Genomic DNA, 12,782 nt, shown 5'->3' on the forward strand with positions numbered 1-12,782 from the left:
GGGGGGGGGTCACAGAGAAAGCGTGGTCACTCTCCCACCCGTGTTAGCATCGGCGCCTCGAGGCTCTGTCTGAAACGGATGTCCCCGGCCTTTCCTCCCACTAAACTCATTTGTTCATCGCAAACCGACGGGGGTCCTAATCCCTCCGCTGCTTAATTTTTACGATCTGTCGTCTTGCTCGGTCAAGAGCGACGCAGTCAAGCGGTTCAACGCGTGCCTCGCTGTGAATATTTTGCATCTGGGAGCATCATTAATAAGCGGCGTGTTTGATTGCGTGACGTGTCGGCTTGGAGTCAAAGTCGCACGGCAAAACTTTGATCGGGTTGTTTGCACGGGAAGGCAGCGGCACGCTCGCGGCAGGGCCGAAAATTTGGGTGCGAAAGAAAACGGCGAATGCTCTTCTGGCCGCGGGGGGGTAGACATGAAATAATAAATAAGAGAGTCGTGTGATCGGACGCATCGATCCGAGTCTCTGCCGAGACAAACTGTCGCCGCCGCTTCAACAACTTTAATGAGTTCTTCCAATCGCTTTTGTGGTACCTCCACACGCCTCCTGCACCATTACATCGTCTTCTCGTACCTCTCTGACATCATCAAAACACGGTCCTATCATCGCACATTCCCGTCGTTATCATACCAATATCATGTGCGCCGTACAATGACAAACTGCTCACATGACATCATGTCGCAGGACCTTCCAATCAGTGTGTCCTTTGCGGATCCCCTTGAGGGGTCCCGCGTCTCATCGCGCAAAGTGAGAGGCACGGGGGGGGGCGGGGGGCAGCGGGTGAGAAAAAGGCAGAAAATAACAATGACGGAGGAGGACCATGAGGTGAGGAGAAGGAGCAGGAGACGATGGGGATCGGAAGGAGGGATGAGGAAAAAAAGAGGAGGGGCGATGAGGAGGAATGACGAGGAGGCGGCACGTCACCCGCGAGGAGGGAGTTCAAACGACGGACGGGACGAGACGAAAGGAGGAGGAGGAGCCATTCCAATTTCAAGATGATTATTTGAAGAAGGGAGGAGGTGGAGGTCGACAAAGCTGCCGCAAGGACGAAGCGCACGATGGACAAAAAAAAAGTCAGCTGTCCTCCACTTCCTCCTCTCGCCATTCAGACGACGCCCGATTGGCCCAAAGGAAGGGCGACGCCCCCTTCCCCCCCTTCCCACCCCCCGATGAACTTTGTCCGGAACCCATCATGACCGTAGGCTTGCCGCTCACCCCGGCGGAGCCCGGCAGCAAAGTGACGGGGACACTGTGGCCACATTAGCCGCGCCGCACGCAAACGCCACAACAACACACAACAGGAAGCGGCTCAAGCGGACCCCACATGCCCCCTTTTGCTCGGCTTTGCCGCCCGTCGCAGTGGCCGCCAATCACACTCAACTTCCAGGCACGTTTCAAGGTGGCCCTGGATGATTTCAACTTTCATATGACAACCGAGCTTCCATTTCCACATTCCATCAAAACGGGACGATTTCTCGTCCTTATTGACTTGATGCGCTCCAAATGATGACACGGTTTCCATTTCACATGACCAGGAGTCTTGAAATCTCCCCACTTTTTTCCATTCTCATTTCTTTTCCCATCGCTGCGGATGATTTCTTGGATGGCGCGTGACAGCCGAGAACCGCCACGGTGAGGTGAGGCGAAAATTTTGCGCAGGTGCACCCGAGCGGACGTGACGGCACTGAATATTGCAGTTAATGGCGCCCGTGGATTACGCAACGCTCGTCGGCTCAAGTGGTCCCGTGCCACCGTCTGCGTCTCCATCCTGCTTCGATTCCTCCTCCTCATCCTCACCTCATCTCTTCCAATTTGTCCTCCTTTTTTTTTTCTTCCAGCTACAAGTGGTCTTTAGCCCCCCGCCTTCCCGGCCTGATTTTGAATTTTCCTGCGACGGGCGTGGCCCCGCGCGTTCACCCCGCGGGCGAGCCCGGCGGCTCTCGGGGCGTCCCCTGCACCAACGCGCCAACTCCGCCGCTGGCGCAGATTGACAACGGCGGATTGAAATGCAAAAATTCTGCCAGATGTGCACCTTGTGGTGCGCCAGGTACGCCTCATGTTTTAAAGATGACATCCAAGACACAAACACGCCGAGCGCAACCTTGAAGCCGCCGACCTCCGAGCACACGGAAGCCATTTTCATGTTTTGGACCCGCGGCGTCTGGGAAGGACGTCGCGTTACTTTGTCACGTCTGGATCTCATCATAAAAGCAAATTCAAGTCGCCCGGCTCACTTCAAGTCGTAAACGTGAAATATGACAAATAGTGTCAAGTATGAAAACTGAAATCATCCACATCAGATGAAATAGCTTAAATCTACGATGATTGTTTTTCATCGCAACTTTTTGACACGCGATTCTTTGGTGAGGCATTTTGAAAACGGAACCCAGCTTTAGATGAAAATCCGTACACCAAAATAAAGTAATAGGAATTACGAGCACAGCTGTCGGATGCTTGGCTGTGTAACCACGGAGACGCGCGCAGGCGGCGTATCAGTGCTCGCACTGACAACACTGGATCGAAAGCCATCACACTCACACACACACACACACACACACACACACACACACACACGCACACACACACACACGCACACATATACCCCTTGAAAGATCATCTGCGGCACAATGACGGTGCGAGATGACTGATGGACGAAGACAAGGCCGAAGCTAATAAAATTCCATCGATATCAGAGCGAGAGTTCAAATGTTAGCGATGGTGATGAGTACATTTGCTGCGGCGGCCTTGAGTGGAGAGACACATCGTCGCAATCAATATTTGTTGAATAATATGAAAGGAAGTTCAAAACTGAAAACGGACGCCATCATCAAACTTCGCATGCTGATTGGCTCTGTTGTGCAATTCGTCCCGCCTCCCCACCACCACTCGGTCACTTGCCAGTGGTCCCTCCCCCAGATTGGAAAACACAAACGCGCCCACCGCGCAAACACACGCCGAGACATGAACGGCGTGTGCGCAGTCGGAGACTCTCCCACAAGCGACACCCCGACGCCAACGATTGACTGCTGCTTGGGCTCCTTTTGTTCACCGGCGGCAGCAAACACAGGAAGCAGTTTTAAAAAAACAAAACAAAAACAAAAGAAAAACCAGAGCAGCTTTGTTTGGTGCTCGCAGCTTGCGCACAACAACTTTTAGAGTCGGTAAACTCAGCTGGACGCTCCTTGTGAAGAGGTAAACAGGAAAAGGACAAAGAAGAAACGCTTCCTCCATCACCAAATGCCGTGACGGCGCTTTTTAAACATGGCGGGATGTGGCCCTCAACACACACACACACACACACACACACACACACACACACACACACACACACACACCACACACACACACACACACACACATGAAACAAAGGGTGTTTGAATGACATGAGTCTGGAGTCTGTATTGGAGGCTCACGGAGGTCACGCCTCACCTCTCGATGACACACACACCGCCAAGGTCAAATCATCTCTCCTGCACACACAAACTCAAAACGACCGCCAAGGTTGAATGCTCTCACGCGGCGACCATCGTCAAATACTGTCACACACACACACACACACACACACACCGCTCCCACAATCAAAGACGCACTGATGGCAATTTCATCTTTGGCGAAGCCGAAATGTAATCACGGAGGGTTCAGAGGTGAAAGTCTTGCCCTCCGGCTCTGCGGCTTTGGGGGCGGAGCTAAGCCTTTTCCTTTGACCTCAGTGCTCATAATATCTGTGCGCCACTTCCAACGCGTGGGTCTGAAAGCGGCTAAAAAAAAAAAAAAACAAACCAAGCAAGCAATTCTAGATTTTTTTTTTTTCCTCAACTTCGGGTGTCATCACGGCCAGCCGCGGCTTTCCTTCGGGTGTCTCTGTTGTAACGAACGCACTCGGCTGGCATTTAGCGAAAACGTTCCGGACGCCTCCGTCAGTGCGCGTGTGGGTGTAAAGGGCAGCGTGTTGGCTTCAAGCTGGGGTGACTGATGAGTGTAAAAAGATATTTCTGCTCTGATGTGTGGAAGAGGATATCATATCGCGCTGCAGCAGGTGCAGCGCCGGCGTGCGGATTGAAAGAGCTTTATTATGCGGGGGCAATAAAGACGACGGCGTGAGGCTGGCGGACAGAAACGCTCGACGGCGGTGTCAAGGTCGCCAAATCACACGCGACGCACTTGACGTCAATTTTAGCTTTGAAAATGGAGGATATCGTCAAAGACGACGTCAGATTGTTATCGTTTAACAGATTTTGTCGTTACAATACCATACAGTCATTTTTTTTTGTTGTTTTTTTTTTTTTTTTTCCTGGTCCCGTTACACTTGGACTGAATGAGGACTTCACTCCTACTTTTTTATTCCGCTCCCCGTCTTATTTTTCCAGCGGCAAAGTGGTGCATGTTTCTGATTTTGGGCTTCAGTGAAGCAGCAAACAGCTCGAGTCCCGGCGCGGAGGCAACATCAGCAACAACAACCAAAAAAAAAAAAGAAAAAAGAGAGATACACACACATGCACACACACACTTGCAGTACTCGTTGCCAGTCACTGTCGAGGCACATATTGACAAACAATGTACTGGTCGCTCGCTATTCACTGCGGCTGTGATCTCGATTCATAAAACAACAAAACAGAACAAGGAAAAAAAAAAAAAATCTGATGTGAGATTTTTTTTTTTCTTTCTTCATTTAATGAGCGGTTGAACAGATTTTTAGCCTGCGGCACTTGTAAAGTTTGTCACACTTGCTGGCATCTCCGAGCAGATGCTGGAGGCCGTCGTTGTCATGACGACATCATCATCATCATTTGCAACGACCGGGCAACTTCCTGTCGACCTTTGTTGCCTCTTTCGGAGTTCAAATGAGTCCGAGAATATTTGGGAGGCCCGTATGAGCTAAAGACAAGCGTCATTCCATTCGTGAGGCGCCCTTTAGTGCTGTGGACTCGAACTGGATTTCACACTTGGCCTGCAGGTGCTCCAAAGTTGTCCACACCAAGCGGCGGTGGTTCTTTGCGTGGGATGACATCAAAGCATCTTCTGCAAGCGAAGAAAACACCAAAGAAATCTCGCCGAGTATTGAAAAAAAATGATTTTTTGGACTCGCACTGCCAGCCCGTGATAAAACTGATTTAGTGCCGTATTTAATTTTTTTCCATCGCTGAATAACTGATGACAAAAACAAACCATAAATTGATGTCGCTTAGCACGGCGATGTGATAAATGGCGCCCGTGGGACGGTCGCGGTTTTTTTAAATTTGGAAACGCGTGCGACTTCACCGTCAATCGGTCGACAGGAGTCGCGATGCTAACGCGGGGCAGCGCGAAGCGAGCCGGCGGGCTGGCCCGACGCCTCTGCGGGCCGCCGTCGGGCAGCGCGTCCACCCCGAGAGTTGGCGGCGGCAGCGGGGGGGTCAAAAGAATGAAAGGAAGGAATTCCCGCCAGTGCTTACAACTTGTTCTCGCACTTGACTGGACGCGAAGACAGACGCCGGGGGGGCTGCTGGATTGGCCGGTTGCACTTGCTGAAGAGGAATATTTCAACCTAACATTTGCTGTAAGTCACTTTTAATAGTTTATGAAACGTGTGAGCCGCCGGCATGAAACTGATCGGAAGCTGCGTGGCCGTGTTTTAAGCGTTAAAGTCCTGACCACGTGGAAACGATCACATTTCACCTTGACTTACGTTAGCTGTCAAAATGCTAAGCTAATATCGGCCGATTAAAGTGGTCGATCAATCAGTTGGGGCCGAGTTTATTTGTGTTCGATTGCTGGCGTCGGGAACTAAAGCTCATAAGTCACAATTGGGTCCGTTTGGTTTGTTTTGTTTTTTTCAATCCCAATTATTGGCCTGTCCAAACGTATGGGTCTTACTTTCACAAATTATTGAGCATAAGAGCCGAAAATGGCTTGTGGTTTTTGAAAACGTTAATGGATTATATTATTATGATAGCCGGCGCCCTTAACACGGGCCTAACCTCGTCTTCGTGGGAGTCATCCGCCCCGAGCGCGCCGCTAACCCAAACGACGGCGCTAACGGCTCCAAAGTGATGGCGCTCTCTCATGCCGGCCATTTGTGTGCCGCGGGCGCCCGGACGCCTGCGAGCGTACGCTGGAGTATCACTCGACCCGGCTGACATCGCCGCCGCCGCCGTGAAAGCGGCCCTAATAGGCCTTTCCAGCCACTCCAGCCGACGAGCTAATCGGCCACTCGCTGGGGCATTACGGACCTCGCTCGCCTCCAACAAGAGGCCCTCCTTGACCACCGCGATGATGAGGGGCGGCCCCGGCGCCCTCCGCGCCGCCGCCGCTTCACAGGTAGAGGCGCTGAGAATAATATCCGTGAGCTGCGGCTCGCCCCCGTCACTGGATGGTTTATGCTCGCGAGGTGTCGTCGCGCTATTTAACGTTTGGATCGCAGGCAGCGGGATTTGTTGCCATGTCAATGGCAGAGCAGATGTCAACAAATAATAGACCGCTGGCCAGTCTCGCGTCTCTGCGGAGAAACTAAAGAGCGGTCCGTCACGAGGCCGTCAAGGAGAGGACCAGGAGTTCCGGCCCCCTCGATTCCAGGACGTGTTCTCGTTCCAAACGCAAACATGGGCGCCGACTGCGAGAAGCCTTTTAACATGTGCTCACAGCTCTGCTGTACAGGTGTGCGTTTCCATAATGGATGAAGTGGCGGCAGCGAGCAGAACAAGCTGAACTGGACTCGTTTCAAAACGCCTCGAACGCTGCTATTTATACTCAAAGCTGGAAGGACATCAGGAGGAGGAGGAGGAGGGCCACAAAGACTAAGTGTGGGGGGGGGGGGCACTTCTCGGGACAGCGATGCCACCTCGTTGCTGCTCGAACCTTCGGATTCCTTTTGCACTTGTCGTATAAGAGCGCACGCCGCGAGCAGGAAGAGGAAGAAGCTCAAAGTGCATTTTGTTTTGCGTTTACTGACAACAGCTCGTGTGTGCGCGTCAATTTTTCGATAACTCGGCCTGTCAAAATATCGTTTTTCTTGTTGAACCCCCAAAAAGTCTCAGCTGTCTTACGTACGATGTTTTCCTGCGAAAAGAGATCCATTTGCTCGACAAGACTTTACATTTTTGTCTCAGATCAGGCATCCCCCGTCGGTGTCTCGCTATCGCGCCATGCAGAACGCCATATCGGCAGCGACATGACACAAGGACGCTCCGACGCTAATCGCGCCAGGTGGAATCCGGCCGAGTGCCGTTCAAGAATCCAAAGATTTAATCGGCAAAGTTGCATCGCTGCAAAGGGAGGAAGCGAGCGGACGGAAGCGCTCGCTTAATCGCCGGCAGGCGCCCGACGGCGATAAGAACAACCAACGCTGCCGATCAGCGGTCCCGCATGGCCGGATCTCCGGAACATCCCGCTATCGGATCTCGCTTGACGACGACGGCGCGGCGTGTTCCGCCATGCGGCACTTTTCCCCTCCTCTCGCTAATGGAGGTAAATCGATGGCGATTAAATGGAGCGGGACTCTTAAGCCACCGCGCCGGGGTCGCCCGGTTCATTCCCGCGCACTCTGCCCGCAGTGGAACGTTGACAAGCGCCAGGAGATGCAAACGGCACGGGCGGACTCGCTCTAATTGCTGCACACACACAAAAAAAAGAAATAAATAACAAGCATTGACGCGTATGGGAAGCCTCCGATGGTGCCTGGAGAAATTAGGCCGCAAGTTCAACATTCCACACCCTTTTGCCAGAGGTGAAAATTCACCAGCACGGTCGTGCCTTGAAATACGTTCGACTCAAATCAAATATTTGAAGATACAAGTCGTCGTTTGACCAATATAATATCAAATAAAAATCAATAAAATATGACAATACTAATCTTTCTTCTCTGTGAAGAGCGACTAATATCAGTGCCGTACCGAGGAGCTGAAACCGAGGAGATGAGCTGGTCTCCATCTGTCTGTTACTCTGCCTGTGTTAGACAGCGCCCTCGGGGGCCAAGGCAAGCACACCAGGAGGAGGCGCACAATTCATCAAATTCGGTTAAACTGGTGCAGGGGGTGGGGGCTATTTTCTTTTCTTATTATTATGTTATTTTGCGTTACAGCTTTCAGGGGATATTTGTTAACAAAGCAGGAAGATTACCTATGTTTTGACATTTGCATCCAGGCTTCAATTCCCGGCAGCCCAACGTCTTTTGTCACCCGACAACTTGTTTACCTCGCGCTCACGCTCACTCGTTATCCCCTCCGACTTCCTAATGCCGTCTCTCGCCATCACGGCGGCGGCGGACCACGAGGCGCCGGCCGCCTCACCTGCGTCGCTCATGATTGATGGCCGCCGCATTTTCATGACAGTTTATTTCGCTGCTTGCAGGCCAGGAGAACAACAGACAAGAGAGCGCTCACACACACACACACACACCACCCCACGTTTATTTATTTTGAACCCCTTTCTATTTCAAATCTTACTTTTCCATTTTTAAACATAGTGACATTTGTGGTGAAAATGAGCCTAAAAAGCTTTGTCTTGACAATAAGCAGAACACACACGCACACACATTCTCGCCGGCGTGTGCCCGTGTGTGTGTGTTCGCTATGAGTGAGTGCATTAGCCGTAATATCTTTTGGTGTGGATTCCACGGAGGCCGGGTCCGTGATTAAATTGCGTCCGCGTCTGATCCATTGTCAAATGTCAATCCGGCTTGTTCATCACATAAAATGAACGAATAAAATGAAAGGGAGATTGTTTGGAGGTGGGGGAGAAGAGTAAAATGTCAATGAGTGAATCAATCTTTGTTTGTGCGCGACTGATGCAAGTTAAATTTATCCGGGTGAAAAGTAAAACGGGCAATCTCGAATGAAAAGGACGACAAAAGAGGCGCTTCCAAAGATAAACCACCCCAACAATCAAAATGCAGAGTGAGACGAAAGCTCCGATCACCGCTCATGAGACTGACGATGACGTCCCTCAATTCCTTGCAATTGTAGCATTGCCCTGAAACTGTTCGACAATTTTCTCACGCAGCTGCTCACAAAACGGTGAAATCTCGTCGCATCTTCGAACACATCATTGAACACCACGACAACCGCCACTCGTTCCGCTTCGAAGATAACTGCTACCGCTACTTGCGTTCGTAGCGTCCAAAGCTAACCCTTTCCAATGAATATAGCAATTTGCCAAAACATCAGTTAGCGTAGCGGCTATTGTCGAAAGTCTGATAATGAGCTCCAGGCTACGAATTTGCCAAATGTTAATGGGCGGGGGGGCAAGTTTTTGCATCGTGATTACACACACGCAAGCGAGAGCGTCTCCTGCGCGCTCACAAAAGAGCAGCTAATCAAAGTGCCGCCGTCAGCGATTAGCCTAAGTGTCTTCATGCCATTTGAAAAAGGGGACGCGTGTGCAAAGAGCGCCGTTCATCACAAATAACCTTTTCCATCCAACGAGCTCCTCCTGTTTCATATGTAAACACATATCATCTCTCATGTAAACATACTGTCGACTATTTTCGACGTGAACCTCGACACCATCGTTTTGAGGTAAACATCACGGTCAGAAGTCTGATCTCTGATGTAAACATTCCTGATATTTTCCCCATAAATTGAAATCATATTAAAGGTGAACGTCTGTGCGATTAAAAAGTATTGTCGAAACATCCTAATGTACATCTTTTTAGCTAGCTTGCCATGTTAAAGAGCCCAAGCTAGTCTTCCATTCCAAGACGGTTTAAAATGGAAGCTTCAAGTCAAGTCGAAGGCAGTTTGAAGGACTCGAAAAAAGTTTCACTTCGGGGGAAAAACGAGTTTCAACGTGAAAGTTCAACCGAGGCCAGTCATCTGTTGTCGTTGAAGATTCAATTTGAAAGTTTTCTTTCTGTTCGTTTGTTGCGATGGCGATGAATTCTTTCTTCATAGTTGCTGGCCCGGATGCCGCCGCTGATTTCCCGGCAGGGTTTAGTGACAGCCAGGATGCTGATGATGATGATGATGACCGTCAAACTTTCTGCTGCTCATCCACCTTTATTGACACGCTCACAACTCATACTATTTTTTTCCATCGGGTACAACTTTTAGCCCCTTTGTTGCTCCGTGTGTGTGTGTGTGTGTGTGTGTGTGTGTGTGTGTGTGTGTGTGTGTGTGTGTGTGTGTGTGTGTGTGTGAGACAGAGACACACACACACACACACACACACACACACACACACACACACTTTCCATTTCCTATTGTAATCTCGCCCACTGCAGCATCGGGATGAGCAATAAAGAGAGGACATGAATACATAAATACCGAAGAGCCAGTTGGTCCGTGCGTCCTGTGCGGATTCTTAACTGTAAAATGGAAACAGCGCGCACAGACATATGCAAAAAGATGTTTAAAAAAAAAAAAAAACACCAACAGAATGTGATGTTTGACATTTTACAGCACAATTTGAGTAGCCCGAGCTCGGCTTCTTATCAAAGCCGAGCTCAGACAGACATCTTATCTTTTTGCTGCAGTCCTTTGATTGCCCGGTGGGTGCACATTTGGGTGCGTGTGCAGAAGTGGATGGTGCAGAATGCAGATATCCACCCCCCCAGCCCCCCTGCAGTGTACAAATGTCCTACAACTCTTTGCCCTGTTCATGGCTGCCGTCCAGCCCTTTGTGTGTGTGTGTGTGTGTGTGTGTGTGTGTGTGTGTGTGCGTGTGTGTGTGTGTGTGTGTGTGTGTGACTGCGCGTGTTCATTTGCATGCTTTCAAGCCTTCTTCCGCCTTTCAGAAAAGTTGCTCGTACGTGATTGTTTGCGTGTCGCCGATTATTGACAAGCAAAAGCTTTCAGGCTCAGTGTAACCGGTAAACAAACCGAAAAAAAACTAAAATTAAAAGCTCACCTTGCATAAAAATTAAAAAGTAAGATTTCACGTCACAAGAGATGCTAAATAAGTAAGAGTGTGCACGCGCTATATTTAACCGGCGCTGACTGACATCTGCTTTGATGGCGACGGGAGACGATCCGACTGGCCCGCGTCCTCGTCCGCCTGTCGCGTTTCTTCTCGCTCTCGTTGAAAATCACACATGCACACCCAAAAAAAATAATAAAAAATTACAATTCAAAACCTGATCAAAGTCATCCAAGCGACTTTAAGTTATTTCCGTCGTTTGCTTCCACCAAAAAAAAAAAAAAAATGCAGAATAAAAGCTGGGCATCAAAACTGCTCTTGGAAAGCGGCGACGACGACTTGTGAGTGAGCTGAAGGCCACCCGCTCACCTCGCGCTTCCTTTTTTTCTGTTTTATTTGTTTGAGATTTGGGCTTTCATCCTTTTGTTGACTTATTTATGAGCGCGGAGCAGGTGTGCCTTGTGGGGGCGGAGAGATGGGGGTGCAGGGGGACATCAAGAGGAAAAAAAAAAAACTGCATTTCACTTCACTTTCATACACCGCCAGATACTCTTATACTCGGAATACAGTACACGTTAAAATTTGTTTTTGTTTTTTTAAATCAAATCATCAAATCACTGCTGCTAATCTTTGGGAAGCGTTTGGGGAGCTAAAGTGAGAAACAAATGAAACACTTCATTTCATTTGCATGCATCTCCGTGTCATCTCCTGACTTTGTGCATCAAACTTCTTTGGCTCGCGTTCTATTTTTACTTGGCCTCTCTGCACTTGTCAACATCGTAAAACGCTGCTGGAGTATTTCAGGCCCTTTTTCTTTTTTCCCCCCCCACTTCCTTCTCTGAATCAAAGCCTCGGAACAGTCGCCTTTTACGTGCCAGACTTCTGATAGACCCAATGATGATGACGGGGGGGATTTAAATGCTCACATACATTTGGACATAAAATGTGCGGTGACCAAAGTTTTTGTCTTTGTGTCTTCATCACATATCGGCGTCCGGCTCAAGGATGACGAATTCTCCAAAAAGACTCCGATTTCATTACCAAGTTAAGCGCTGTGGTTGCTTTGACTTGACTAACTCTGAACAGTAACGCCATCCTCGACTTGACTTGTTTTATTTACTTTAAAGAAATGAAATCATCCGCATCAAAAGAAGTCATGCTAAGCTAACAGCTAACACGAGTGGGCAAACGTGACCCCGTCTGTCCGACTCTTGGCTCCCTCCAGGAAAGAAACAAGCGCCAACGTTGTTTTACCCTCCGGTCCACTATCACGCACACACACACACACACACACACACACACACACACACACACACACACACACACACACACACACACACACACACACAGAAGCGTGTTCATGTCAGTAGAAGAGCTCTTGATCTTCTTCTGCTTTTATTTTTGTCACGAGGGCCAAATATGAAAGTAGAAAGGCTGAAAGGACTTTGGGGAAGGCCGGCAGGCTGCTGATAATGCACACACACACACACAGACACACACACACATTTTGTACATGAATGTTCAGTGGCCACATTCACTGACACCTAAATTGACCTTAGCCAGTTTGCCAGTGTGTGTGTGTGTGTGTGTGTGTTCTGGGGAGGGAGGGGGATAAGCAATGAATGAGTCCAAATTGTCATCGGACACCGCTTGTTTTTAAATGATGTGTGACTACTTATTGTTGTCTGTGTGTGTGTGTGTGTGTGTGTGTGTGTGTGTGTGTGTGTGTGTGTGTGTGTGTGTGTGCGTGCGTGTGTGTGAGGGAGATTGTGAGCTTTCCAATCTCTGTACGCAGGCAAGAACAATAATAAATTGCCCCTGCCAACTCAAATTCGTTCTTTCAACTTCCTGGAACAGCCCACACACACACACACACACACACACACACACACACACACACACACACACACACACACGCACACACATACATACACACACACACGCG

The 12,782-nt window shown here is 49.6% G+C and overlaps 1 protein-coding gene across 4 annotated transcripts in view; it reads right to left on the bottom strand.

Annotated features, from left to right (window-relative positions):
- LOC109518583 (glutamate receptor ionotropic, delta-1-like) overlaps window positions 1-12,782 on the bottom strand; it is a 59,015-nt gene that overhangs the window by 26,517 nt on the left and 19,716 nt on the right. The gene's annotated exons all lie outside the window — the stretch shown is intronic.

The sequence above is a fragment of the Hippocampus comes genome, unplaced genomic scaffold, assembly GCF_001891065.2.
Source record: "Hippocampus comes isolate QL1 unplaced genomic scaffold, H_comes_QL1_v1.1 scaffold279, whole genome shotgun sequence".
NCBI classification, from domain to species: domain Eukaryota; kingdom Metazoa; phylum Chordata; class Actinopteri; order Syngnathiformes; family Syngnathidae; genus Hippocampus; species Hippocampus comes.